Source organism: Danio aesculapii, chromosome 8 (assembly GCF_903798145.1).
Source record: "Danio aesculapii chromosome 8, fDanAes4.1, whole genome shotgun sequence".
In the NCBI taxonomy this organism is placed as follows: domain Eukaryota; kingdom Metazoa; phylum Chordata; class Actinopteri; order Cypriniformes; family Danionidae; genus Danio; species Danio aesculapii.
The window spans coordinates 8430009-8445036 of record NC_079442.1 but is presented as its reverse complement, the minus strand read 5'-3'; the positions used below and the strand labels follow the sequence as shown (position 1 = coordinate 8445036).

The 15028-nt window shown below is 43.4% G+C and overlaps 1 protein-coding gene across 2 annotated transcripts in view; it reads right to left on the bottom strand.

Annotated features, from left to right (window-relative positions):
• LOC130233196 (probable G-protein coupled receptor 153) overlaps positions 1-15028 on the bottom strand; it is a 47164-nt gene that overhangs the window by 11903 nt on the left and 20233 nt on the right. The window lies entirely within an intron of this gene.

Genomic DNA, 15028 nt, shown 5'->3' with positions numbered 1-15028 from the left:
TTAAACAAAGTGAAGTTTCATAAACTAATTTCAAGAGGAGCTCGTGATATGATTGAGCAGGTCTGGCCACTCATCTGTAATCAGTAATAATCCAATCAGAGTGATCCTAGTTTACTATAAATGGATCATTATCCATTAGATAGACCTACTGCTCTATCTTCGTTCGGAAGAATCCCCCCTTCCACCCCATCTCCTCCTTTTCCTCCCTTTTCTAAAGGGGGAGCTCTCGAGACCTACCTGATCTCGGATCTCCTGATATGCTTATCGACCAGGCGGGAGCCCTGGGCTCAAATATCTCCGAGCTCAGGGTTCTCTCCCGGAACAGCATGCCAAACCTGCTTTAAACGCCAAGCATATCTAAGTGGGAACTCTTGAAACAGATTTCAGCATTACCACATATTTTATTAATAACTCCAACTTGCAACTGTTATAAATATATAACCCTTTGTACTCATACTCATGCTAAACTATATCAACTACATGAAATAAAATAAAGTTACTGTTTATATCCTTGCCAAATTTAAACAAAACACTGTGAAAAAAGTGTGTATTTATTTATTATTAAAATACAATAGTATTAAAATATAATATAACGAATATAAAAGACGACTTACTGTAGGTTTACGCAAGAGGAGATTGCTGATGAATGTTTCTTACTGTTAAGTACATTATACCTAAAATTGTTGTCATTGTTTATAAAGGTCATACATTAAATAACTAAATTTATTTTGAGATGCTGACTAAAATACTAAAGCACAAGTTCTTTATTACTGGTTTAACTATAGCTTGTAGTATAATAATGCATTTAAAATGTATAGATTTTTAAGATTTACCAGGATGAAATAAACCCAGCTAGGATGTATTTACACGACCATTATGTTTCTTACTCTAAATATTTAAAAAATCTTCAATAACACATCATATGTGTATAGGATCCAAAATGTAATGGCTGTTGTACCATTGGGGGGCGATGTGTACTGTGGGCAGCAGTTTTAAGTCAACAAGTCAAAGAGAAGGGTATAAACAGAGCTCGGAACCAACTCCAAATTGGCTGGTCAACTCTGAGTGGGTTGGACTTGATCTCTAAGTGGGCTGTGCACACCTCCTGGAGTTTTCATTTATTTAATGTCTTGTACATGACACAGAGTCCAACCTTTTGTGTTTTATGAATGTCTACACCTACCCCAACCGTAAACCCAACCTCACAGTAACCTGTGTTTTATTAGCGTCTACACCTAGCCCAACCTCACAGTAACCTGTGTTTTATTAGCGTCTACACCTAGCCCAACCTCACAGTAACCTGTTGTGATTTGTTAATGTCTACTACACCTACACTAACCCTAACCCCAGCATACTTGTGGCGTCTTGGAGGTCTCTGGGCTGCAGCGATTTCACACACATACACTACGGACTTATTTTAGCTTACCCAATTCACCTGTACCGCATGTCTTTGGACTTGTGGGGGAAACCGGAGCACCCGGAGGAAACCCACGCAAACACTGGGAGAACATACAAACTCCACAGAGAAATGCCAACTGACCCAGATGAGGCTCGAACCAGTGACTTTCTTGCTGTGAGCCGATTGTGCTACCCACTGCACCACCGTGACGGCACATTACATAATATTTTGTCTGCAAACTCAACTGACATCTTGACTACAGATTAACTCTCAAAAATCTCCCAACTTTAACTACAAACCACCCTATCCCCCTTTTTCACATGCTTTATACATTGACTCACATTCTTGTGCAAAACACAATATATATAGATGTGCCTCAAGGATATTCTATTATTTATGAAGACACCATTTTTTTTTATGAACATCTTTGTTGCATTATGTCAATCTATGCTGACGGACATATTGAAATTTCCCTAGTAAACTTTTAAGCAGAAACAAGATTCTTCTTTGCAAACAGACATTTCTGTAAGAATTCTGTAAGATGTGTCTTGTCACCAGTTTGTGTTATGTTTAACACTACAGGTACAGTAGGTGTAAATTAAAGAGGTTCTATGCACACAGCAGCACTTCACAATCCCAGTCCTCGTGCAGACATTTGTTCTAATTCAAGATTAAGTGCCCTGCAAAGTGGACTCCACAGGATATTCCACCATAATTTCAGCTTGAAAGAAGCATATGTTTTGTTCAAATGACATTTTGTATTTATTCACAGAAGTATTTCAAGGCAAGGACACATGCCAAACAACTAGAGCAGATGAAACCTAATTGTGTTGTCGCTCTGCATTGAGTCGCACCTGGTCTCGTCTGGACCAAAAAGCTGTGTGTGAAAACACCAAACAGACAGTAGCCAACTGATTTTGAGCCTGCATGAGAAGATTTGTCACAACTGTGGGTGGCAGTAATCTGTTTTCTTGTTCAACAAAAGGTAAATTTAGATGCACAAAAAGTAAACAAAGCAGCATTTAAAACCATTTTCACAGTACTTGTAAATCACCATGGTGGGATTTGCTCATGCAAATATGCCTGATAATCTAATGATCGATATCGTTAGCAAATATTAGAGAAATGTAGCAAAAATACAGCTGGTAATTGGGTTTCTTCTTGACTTGAAGTGTTTACTTGCTACGTCACTTCAGTTTTTGTTCTCGCAGTCTGATTTGTTGCTGAATAACCAATCAGACCAATAATTAATAACCCTCTCTTTAGCCGACACCCGACTCAGATTCTACATGCTGAATCGGGCCAAGAAGCTCCTTCATTAAGCCAATGAGTGGCAATGTGTGAAACACACCAAACACAACCGAACCGCAGACTGATACAGACGAAGCCCAATGGCCCACCATCAGCTTGGTGCGTCCTGGCCTTTATTTCATCCTTTACTGCAGGCAATGCCGTTGTGTAAATCCAAGAATGGATATTTGGAAGTGAAATAGAGGTTTCTCATGCTCAGGTAGAGAGCATCGAAGGAGAAGGAACCAGGGAACAATGCACACTGCATAGAGATGTGTAAGGACGTACTCTTAATAGGTACAGTTGCCTTGAACCGTGCCGAAGCACGCTTGCATTTAAGCCTCAGCATGGTTACGTCATCAATGATGCCCTGTTCAGTTTAACAGTAAGAGAAGCACTCTTGCTGAGCACAGTGGACATTGCTTTAGTTATAATATTTTTGTCGTTTAGGATGCAGTGACATGCAGTCAAATATTTTGCCGAACAGATCAGCCACTTTTGATGCTCATAAATAATTATAAAAGTCCTCGTGCTGCAGGTATTAGGAGGTTTGCTGAAGGTGCAGCAGACGTGCAGCGAGGGGTTTGCGTCTTTATTAAACAATGCAAGTTTGCGTTCATTGAACAGTAAGAATGATTAATAAATCCATATGAAACAGTCCCTTAAAAGTCAGTCTCGTCTTCAGCTTCGGGCTCAAGCGCTTTGCACGTACACTACCAGCGTACCGCGCCAAATTGAACCGCGCTCTGACACACCTCTTCCAACCAGGCCAGGGCCGGCCAACTGAACCGCACCTGAGCCGATTCAGAGCACTCACACTTCTCAAACGAACCGGGAAACGCGCCTGGGCACAGTTCAGATAGCATAGTGTGAGTGTGCCCTAAGCGAAAACAAGGTTCATGCATGGAACTCTAAATCTTCTAAAGGATTATTTGGCTGAATTAATCAGAAGAACTGGAGCAGGGAACACTTCCAAAAAAGAAACTGTACATTTAACGCCATCTACACTCATGCTAGTCTGGCGTTCTTTCCTTATCCCAAGGTTTACATAATCTTGGATCGAACCTATATCCAGAGCAGATGGTTGTCTCTCAAGGCTTGTTTTACAACTTTCATCAAATGGGTGAGTTTTGGTATCTTGCCACTGTTGCCTCTGGCTTGCGTGGTTGGAGTCAATGAAGCTTCTCTTCAGTGTATCATGCTTCAACACTGACATTCATATAAAGCTGAACTGAATCTTAATCTAATCAAGAACTACATCTACATTCAACCATTAACTGCTATCAGCCTATTGTGCAGAGAATATGCACCACAATCTGAAATAATGTTGTGCCCTTTTATTCTTTTTTTAATCTATGTAAAACTGCTTTGTCACAACTGACATTGTATAAAGCACAATAGAAATGTACTTGACATGCATTCTTTTGCCTTGTTAGTGTCACGGATTGGTCAGGCTCTCACGATCCCCACTCACGAAGATCACCATCACCTGACTTCTAATGAGCACACAGCTGCATCACATTCACGAGCACCAGATAAAAGCACAGCACTCCAGTCGCTCATTGTCCGGGCTCGTCTCGACGAAAGCGGACAACTGAGCGACCACTCAGCGTAGTCATCCTCAGCTAAAACAAACGCTTTACTTACCTGTTCTCTTTGTATTCCTCCTAGTCTTCCTGGTCCACCCGAATCGTCCTGTCTTCCAGTCCTTCCAAGTCTGTGTCATCCTCTGTCAGCTGTATCTGGTGTGTGCTGTCCATCCTCGTGTATTCCTGTTACCCAGCCACGGAGGAAAAGACCCCAACATCATTCCTGATCCTCCTGGCTATCCTTCATGTGCTCCTTGTTGTCATTTAATAAACACCCTAACGTTTCCTTACCTCTGTCTCCTGGCCGCTTCGTAACAGAAGCCCGGACCAATAACGACGACAACATGAGCACCCCCGATCACTTTCAAGAGCTGGTGGACCAGTTGAAGCGGATTCTACAGCCACCAGCTCCACTTTCCAACGCACCACCAGCACCGAGCACTTCCGCCTCCACAGTTTTCTTCTTCGCCCTTCCTTCCAGTCCCATGGCCCGACCAGCGCCCTACTCAGGCGGAGCGGGGGAGTGCAATGGTTTTCTGTTACAATGTTCCCTCATATTCGAAATGCAACCTTCTCTATATCCCACAGATAAGTCAAAGATCGCCTACATCGTATCACTACTCTCTGGGCCTGCACTTAAATGGGCTGAGACGATCTGGAACCAAGCCGGGCCGGTCATGAATTCCATCACTACCTTCACGGAGTATTTCAAAGAGGTGTTTGGACGTTCTGATGGGGAAGTAGCCGCTGGAGAGCAGCTGTATCATCTAAAGCAAGGTACTCTATCTACACAGGAATATGCTCTCCGGTTTCGCACTCTAGCAGCTGCAAGTGGATGGAATGAGAGATCGTTGTTGACCACGTACCGGCTCGGCTTGGAACCCACTCTCCGAATCCAGCTGGCCACATTAGATGATACTATGGGTCTGGAGAGATTCATCCAACATTCTCTCCGATGTTCCGATCGTCTCCGTTCCTATCAACAGGACACCATCACCCCCTCGTCTGCACTCCTCCAATCGCCTGAGTCAACAGCCTCTCCAGAACCAGAACCCATGATAATAGAGTCTGGAAGACTGACATCAGCGGAACGACAGAGGAGGCTGACCCGGGGTCTGTGTCTATACTGCGGTGTCAGTGGACACACCCGTATGGAGTGTCCCCTTCGTCCCATTCGGACTTCAGTGAGTGTATTCAGTACGAATATTGAACAATGTAAACCACTTACTACCACCGTACAAATAACTACTGCCTCTATTTCTCTCCTTGTCACAGCCCTCATCGACTCCGGGTCAGCAGGGAACTTCATCTCCCAATCCCTCTGTCGTCAACTCCACCTACGTACTGAGGCGTCCTCGCATATATACCAGATACAACCGATAACCCAGTGCACTCGATCTTCGACCCGTATCCATCGACAATGCGAAGACATCCTTCTTCAAGTGGGGTTGTTACATCAAGAGAGGATTCAATTTCTGGTTCTGGAGGGTGCAAATATGGACATCATTCTAGGGCGCCCGTGGCTGGTGAAGCACGATCCCATCATCTCTTGGGGCACAGGAGAGATAAAGAAATGGGGATCTGGATGTACACCTACCTGTTTTCCAAATCTCCCTCTTCAAGGTCGGAACCCCATTTCTTTGTTTACAACATCGGTCGAGAGTCCTCCTGAGAAGCAGTCTATCCACATTCCTAAGGAGTACAGCTCCTTTCATGATGTCTTCTGCCCCAAGAGAGCTTCCCAGCTACCGCCGCATCGGCCATGGGACTGCGCGATCGACCTAGTTCCAGATGCCCAGTTGCCAAGAGGTAGGATCTACCCGCTCTCGCTTCCAGAGAATCAGGCAATGGAAGATTACATAAGGGAGGCTCTGAGTCAGGGGTACATACGTCACTCAAAATCACCAGCCGCCTCAAGCTTCTTCTTTGTGGCCAAGAAGGACGGAGGGCTGCGTCCATGCATCGACTACAGGGTCCTAAATAACGGTACAGTAAAATACCGATATCCCCTTCCTCTGGTACCAGCCGCTTTGGAACAGCTCCGAGAAGCTAAAGTCTTCACTAAATTGGACCTCCGCAGCGCGTATAATCTGATAAGAATACGTGAGGGGGACCAATGGAAGACAGCATTCGTGACCCCTACTGGCCACTATGAATATGAGGTCATGCCTTACGGTCTGGTCAACGCCCCCTCCGTATTCCAAAACTTCATTCATGAAGTCCTCCGGGAGTTTCTTCACCACTTTGTAATAGTGTACATAGATGACATCCTCATTTACTCCCGGAGTGAGGCCGAACATCGCCAACACGTTGCGGAGGTCCTACACACATTGAGAGAACATCACCTCTACCTCAAAGCGGAGAAATGCTCATTCCACCAGAAGTCGATTCATTTCTTGGGATACATCATTGACCAAACCGGTATACGTATGGATGGGAAGAAATTGAGGCTGTTCTATCCTGGTCAGAACCCACTTCCATTAAGGAGCTCCAGAGGTTTCTTGGGTTTGCTAACTTTTATAGACGGTTTATCAAGGACTACAGCAGGATTACATCACCTCTCACTAATCTCCTCAAGGGTAAACCCAAAGGACTGGAGTGGACCAAAGAAGCAGCCGCAGCCTTCCGCCTTCTTAAGAAGGAGTTCACAAGGGCCCCACTCCTGACTCATCCTGACCCAAATCTTCCTTTCGTGGTGGAAGTGGACGCATCCACCACCGGCGTCGGGGCAGTATTATCCCAACATCATGATACACCGCCCCGACTGCATCCCTGTGCCTATTTCTCTCGGAAGTTGAGCCCGGCGGAGCAGAATTACAGCATAGGAGACAGGGAGCTTCTAGCAATCAAGCTAGCCTTGGAGGAGTGGCGTCACTGGTTGGAGGGAGCCAAACATCCGTTCCAGGTGATCACAGATCACAAAAACCTCCAATATATCAAAGAGGCCAAGAGACTATGTCCACGTCAAGCCAGATGGTCACTTTTCTTCTCACGTTTTGATTTCTCCATTTCCTATCGTCCAGGACCCAAGAATCTAAGAGCAGACGCTCTCTCTCGTTTACACGAGCATCACGATCATGAAGAACTCCCAACGAAGATTCTTCCCGAACACATCTCCATTTGTCCGATCACCTGGAACGCTCCTCCAGTCGTTGCAACTCCGGAAGCCCCTGCTCCGCCGGGATGCCCTCCTCATCGGCAGTTCATACCACCTGAACACCGGGTAGATCTGATCCACTCCTTACATACCTCGCTAGGCACTGGACATCCAGGGATCAACAATACTCTCTCGCTAGTATCCCAACGATTCTGGTGGCCAAACATGGCAAGGGATGTGAGGCAATATGTTCAGGGCTGTAAGGACTGTGCCCAATCCAAGAGCCCACGTCATCTACCCGCTGGAAAGCTCCATCCCTTGCCGATTCCGAAACCGTCCCTGGTCACACCTAGGAGTGGACTTTATCACTGACCTCCCCTCGTCAGAAGGTAATACCTGTATTCTAGTCATCGTAGATAGATTCTCAAAGTTTGTCAAACTAATCCCTCTGAAAGGTCTTCCCACAGCCTTTGAAACAGCCGACAATATCTTTAATCAAGTCTTCAGGTCATTTGGTATTCCAGAAGATATTGTGTCGGACAGAGGTCCACAGTTCATCTCACGTCTATGGAAAGCCTTCTTCAAGCTCCTAGGTGTGGCCGTCAGCCTCTCTTCTGGATATCATCCCCAAACCAACGGGCAGACAGAGAGGAAGATTCAGGAGGTGGGACGGTTCCTGAGGGACCTTCTGCAGTGGTCACCAGAGCTCCTGGAGCCAGTATTTGGGCTGGGCAGAATATGCCCAAAATTCACTGCGGCAACCCTCCACCGGACTCACGCCATTCCAGTGCGTCCTGGGCTTCCAACCACCGCTCTTTCCCTGGGATGGCGAACCATCTGATGTCCCCGCAGTGGATCACTGGTTCCGGGAGAGCGAGAGAGTCTGGGACGAGGCTCATCAACATCTGCAGAGGGCAGTCCGTCGAAGCAAGGTAACCGCCGATAGAAGAAGGTCTGAAGAACCCAGATACACACCCGGACAAAAGGTGTGGCTATCCACCCGGGACATACGCATGCGACTGCCCTCTCGCAAGTTAAGTCCCCGATTTGTTGGTCCCTTCACCATCGTGGAACAGGTTAACCCCGTCACCTACAAACTACAATTACCCTCTCACTACCGTATTCACCCTACATTCCACGTATCACTCCTGAAACCCTATCACGATCCTGTTCTTCCCTCCACAGAGCCTGACCACGAAGAGGAACCCCCTCCTCCACTGCTCCTAGAAGAAGGAGCCGTCTACGCAGTGAAGGAGATCTTGCGTTCCCGACGTCGTGGTGGCCAGTTGGAGTACCTGGTGGACTGGGAAGGGTACGGCCCCGAAGAAAGGACATGGGTTCCCAGAGCTGATATTCTCGATCCTAGTCTCATGGTGGAGTTTCATGAGAGCCACCCTGAGTTCCCAGCGCCTAGAGGCAGAGGGAGACCACCACGGCGTCGGAGGTGTCGGCCCTCAGGAGCGGGCCCTGGGGAGGGGGGGTACTGTCACGGATTGGTCAGGCTCTCACGATCCCCACTCACGAAGATCACCATCACCTGACTTCTAATGAGCACACAGCTGCATCACATTCACGAGCACCAGATAAAAGCACAGCACTCCAGTCGCTCATTGTCCGGGCTCGTCTCGACGAAAGCGGACAACTGAGCGACCACTCAGCGTAGTCATCCTCAGCTAAAACAAACGCTTTACTTACCTGTTCTCTTTGTATTCCTCCTAGTCTTCCTGGTCCACCCGAATCGTCCTGTCTTCCAGTCCTTCCAAGTCTGTGTCATCCTCTGTCAGCTGTATCTGGTGTGTGCTGTCCATCCTCGTGTATTCCTGTTACCCAGCCACGGAGGAAAAGACCCCAACATCATTCCTGATCCTCCTGGCTATCCTTCATGTGCTCCTTGTTGTCATTTAATAAACACCCTAACGTTTCCTTACCTCTGTCTCCTGGCCGCTTCGTAACAGTTAGATTGTTTCAAAGGACAATTGAGAACTGCACTGGATGAACTATATTGCACTAAATAAATCTTCTTTAAAATCTAGAAAACAAACTAGTTAAAGTGCCTTCACACACAAGACTGATTTACGAAGTAGGCTATGAGAAGCTGTGTCAGTAGATGATGTTCTGGGAACAGCCTAAAGAGATGACATTTGTCTTAGGTCTACTCAGGGAACCAAAGTTGCATATGTTGCCTTTCATAGGTTCACTTGATGTTGCATTAGTAGATAACACTATCGTAACAGTATATCACATAACTGCCAGTTCACCAGGCAGGGAACATATAGACACAATAATAACAATGGTACTAATTTATTTCCTGTTTTACATTTTAATTTCCATAGCTCCGAGAATTCTAAAAGGTCCACATATTGATATATAACATTATGATGGCTGTTTTAACATTGAGATATTATTGAATTGCCTCTTGGTACAGTTATTAAAATGGTTTGACAACAAGTTGGACATTTTCATGGGGCAATGGCATCACCACAGTGAAATGGTCTATACACAATTGGATTGTAGGGGATAATCTCCTTCAAAATTTGGAATTTAGAAAACCCAACAAGTTAAGGTTCTTTCAGACACAACACCGATAAATAATAATTAAATACTGATTTTGGTGGGGGAATTCAGGTGGGGGTATATCTACTGGTACAATGCCTAGATTGAATGCATGAATAACTGCAGATCAAACTACAATAAAACGATTGGATGGATGGAAGACATGCAAACTCCACATAGAAAACATCCTGGGTCAGCTGGGACTCAAATCAACCTTGCAGTGTATGATTCTGTCCGCTGCTTCTTTCGACTCTGAGTGGAGTTTTTTGGCAGTGGGAGGTGGTTAGGTTGCATCATAGCCATTGTTTGCCTGTTTTATTGAGTTTAGATGTGACTTGCATTTGGAGTTTAACGCATTTTGCTCCTGTGACTGTGTATCACTCTCAGTGACTAATTGTGCTTTAACAGTTCATTTTTTAGACAGAAGTTCCATCATGTGTTTTTGACTAACAGTTTCTTGCTCATGCTTCACGCTACAGTGCCCTTTGAGCACAAAAGTGGCATCTTGATTCACACAACCACAACACAGGCTTACAAAATATATCAATAGAGTGATTTCATGATGTGTCATCAGTCGGCCATGTTGTAGAGCAGAACATAAACAATGCCACTAAACCAGACAAATGTTTTGCTGATTACTGCTGCTGAAAATGATCAATTATTGTAATGTTTTGGCCAATAGAAAAAAAACACTTAAGCTGACCATACAAATGAGCTTTGGGTTCAATTCCGAGCCTAATTTTAACTCGTGTGACTTTTGTTTGTATTGGGCCAAATTTCAGATTAGTCTTGCATCATTAGTCATGCTGTTGCATTCATGCAATGTTTAGGGGCACGAAGAGGTGAATAAACTCCCCCAATAAGCAATTGGATGGTCGGACGGCATGTCAGAAATTTTGGTTGGCTCTTAATAAGGTACTCGAAATGTTGAATAAGAGTAAAAAATCAATTGATTTGAACAATTGAGTGAGCCTTGTTTTTACATCACATACACTTTGGCATACAATGATTGGTGTTGGCAAGGAACCAAAGCTCCTTTATTGAACAAAGGCAGATTGACTGACAGGCAATCTGGCCAATCATAACACTGATATTCTGTGTCTTTGTCGCTGTGTGGCCCTTTTTTCCAAAAAGCAGAACAGTCCGGCAAACTAGACATAGAAGAGCAACATCAGCAATAAACATGAGTAAGGGTCAACTGATGGAAGTGGGAAAATAATCTTGGGAGAAACTATGGTCAGCTAGGACAACAAGTTCTCCTCTGGCCAAACATAAAAGGGGCATTTGGGATCTATGCTATAATCTATGCTATAAAAATGCTATAAAAGACTATATTCAAGTCTTGTACTCTTGATTCATTAATGACCACGACAACCATTTGCTCTGGATACAGGCCAGATCCAAAATTATGTGAATTATGTGTGTGGGGGTAGGGGGGAGGGGGGTGTTACTAGGCGACCATCAACCGTTTTTTTAGAGGATGACAAGCTGACAAAAGATTGCTGTCACTCAGATACAAGTTTTATTTATGGAGAAAATTACAAAGTACTGCAGTGTTTGGGTGTTCTGTGTTTGTCTGAAGTAATTAGTCTATTGAAATGTGTATATTCCATACAAAGTAAGAAGCTGATTGGTCAGTTCTTGTCACGTGTTTCGTGATGTGCTTGCGGCATTCATTCAACTGGGTGTGTGTAGAAGGTGCGCGCATGTCATGCAGCTTGCATGCGCAAGCCGCATGCCTCCATTGGAAAAATGAACTTGCGCAAACTCTAGAAAAGACGCAATATGTAAACGGCCCTTAAAAGGCCACCATCAATTGCGGTCTCCAGCAGTTGACCTATCTTAAATCCTGCAGATTTTAGCTCCAACTTTTCTCAACACACACTTGATTAGCTAGTACAAGTGTGTCTAATTAGGGTTGGAAACTAAACTTTGCTGGACACCAGCCCTCCAGGACCGAGTTTGCTCTCCGTGTTTTGTACAGTTAATTTGTCATTTTTGTGATTAGATTTTAATAGTAATAATTAAAAAAACATTTAAACAAATTTAATTCACAATCCATCAAACTAATCTTTTCATCATTTTTCATTTGAATTAAATAATTGCTGTTTGTGAATTGGTGGCTGTTCACTGGGAAATGTTATTTGAACAGGCCCTCACAACGCTCATCACATGATGGGTGTTTCTGCCAGACAGCAGGATCGTGGAGGAAGCTGTGTTTTCCCCTGTGATTTTCTTTGTGATTGTGAACAACAGTAAGAAAATAATAAACGGCCCATTTAAATGATTAAATTTAAAACAGAGGAGAAGCAGAACGGTTTGATTGTAGCATGGAAATACCTCATGTTCGCGCCGGTGCTAAAAACATTTGCCGTCGATAATGCAGAGGAATGACCTGCTCTCAATGCTACAGGTGAAAATTTGGCGCTAGGAGGGTCTGAACAAGGTGAGGTTGGCAACACTGGCCGGCAGTGTCTTTGATCGAAGCGTTTACACCTCACGCATGTGCAGTACGGAACGTTTTATTATTTTGAAAAAATGTATAACCTTAAAATCTTAACGGTTAGAGACATATTTTACAACAAATGATAGAAAATGTTTAAAAGAGCTATATAATTAATATAGGCTTCTTGGGCCCTTAATTTCCCAGGACTCTAAGTGACTGCTTACCTCGCTTATTGCTTAAGTCCGCCCCTGCTAACTAAATCGGGTGAGAAAAAAAACGACCAAAACCAAGCAGAACTTTTTCCTTTTGTATCATTAACACTAAATTTAACTGAATGATAAAACACAGTAAAGCTGAATAACAACATCCAGAACTGTAGAAAATTTGGATTTGAATCATGTGATGATGACTGCTGCTGAACACACCAGTTTGTGGTGTTTTTTGGGGAACTTTTTCTTTTTCTGCAATGACATGGCTAAGAACTTCCTAAGACACATGTGTTCCTCTAAAGACTTATCTAAGAGGCGAGAGGGCTTTTATAGTGCATCAGTTTTAAATGCTTAAGTAAGCTTCAAATAGATTTCTGATTCTCAAGACTTGTTTTTGGCCTTTAAATCCCTTAGCAAGATTGGTGGTTTTACAGGCCTTATCAGTGAGCCCATGTTGAATAGATTTTGCTCCTTCTCCTTCTGGTGAAGGCTTGGGTTACTAAAATCGTGCTTTTATCATAGGGTCCATCTTTAAAGAACCTTTCGCGGTGGCATGCTGGGGCTCTCAGCACACTTTTGTCAGATTTTATCATCTGGTCGTGGACTTCACTCAGTTCATATTCCTCTATCAGTCTGTCTAGATGTTCACTGCTTGATGAACTGTGCTGTGCAGGGGTTCTGTAACAGGGGGAAGGGATTAGAATGATTCTAAGGGCCCAAGTCACACAGGGGGCCTAGCACAACCCAATACTTTAGTGTATGATTTTGGTATTGCCTCAGCACAGTATATTAGGATGCACACTAAAACAAAAGCACCCCTCTGAGCCAAGAGAGTGTGCGTGTGTCCCCTTAAGACGTTTGCCGGTTATTCAGAAACACAGCACTTCACAGACCAATTCTGAGCTTCGTGCATAATCAGGTAGATGCGAGACTCAAGAGATGACGCAGGCAAAATCCGGATAGATTAAAGTTTAAAGGGAACCATTAAAAAAAGGAGAGAGAGAGAACGAGAGAGAGGGAAGACAGCTAGTCACCCAGTTTTTATCATTAAAGTTTTGAGTAACTGTTTTAAGTAACAGAAACTAGAGATTCTCTCAGTAACCTGTTAAGATAACTTTTCATTAGCATCTTTTTATAAGAGCGACAGAACAATGGGATTAACATAATAAAATGCCTTCATGTAGTCATAATAAAACATGAATAATATCTAGAAAATAAGGAAAACAAATTAAATCAACTGCTATAAACTGTGGGCTTACTTGTAAATGGGATTTTTATCAATCAATCTGTCTACAGTATATATAATTATTTGTATATATTTATAAACGCATAATTTCAGTTCATTGAATTAACTGTTCAAATGTAGTTATTATTTATTGTTTCTCGTTAAATATGCAATAATTCCAATGCTTACTGATATTGGTTGTTGCTACATGTGTCAGGAAAATAAAATATTTGCAACACAGGCTCATTGAGAATATGTGCCCAGGGATTTATTTTTGAGAACTGAGAATTATTTGCTGGTGGGTACATTTGGCTGCATTTTGACTGTAAAACAAGTGCTGCGGGCAGTATAAATGATTGGTTTCCTCCGTATGGATGGCTTTTCCACTGTGATTGTTTTTTTCGGTAGCTCACAACAAACAGTTTGAGTCCAGTGAAGGACGGTTCCAGAAACCAGGTTAACAAACCCAAAAAAGCAGTGTGAGGGTGCTTTCACACCTATAGATCGGTTGTCCGAGATTCCACTCAGCTGTCATGCATCATTATTTTAATTTATGATGATGAGAAATGAGACATTATAAGTGAAAAGGGGCACTTTAATTTTGAATGGTGATACCCACAAACATAGGGCTCTTGTTTAACTGTCTAGATGCAAAGTCTAAAGCACATGGCGCAAAAGCATTAAAGGGCGTGTCCGAATCCACTTTTGCTATTTTAAGGATGAAAAATACGGTTTGCGCCCTGGTGCATAGTCTAACATGGTTATGCTTATTCTCTTAATGAGTTATGGGTGTGTTTTGAGCATAAAAAAAAACACATTTTAGTCCAGCTCTCAGTAGTGATTTTTAAACCACACTGAACTGAGCTAAACTGAACTGAACTTAAACACTAAAAACTGAACTACACTGTTCCAATTTACTATGACCTTTTATGTGAAGCTGCTTTGATACAATCTACATTGTAAAAGCGCTATACAAATAAAGGTGAATTGAATTGGATTGAAATTTAACAAAATGCAATAAATTAATCAGAGTCTCATCTTCCATTCCCTTTAAGAGTCGTGTCACACCATGGCATGTTTGCTCTTTACATAGCGAACTTTGTAAGTGGAAAAACTGAATGCTTCACTAGCGAGAAAACAGTTAAACAGACCATCTGCAGCGTGAGGATACAGAACGAGCCTCCTCCATTTAGCCTCTTTACTTTCTCTTTACTTTACTT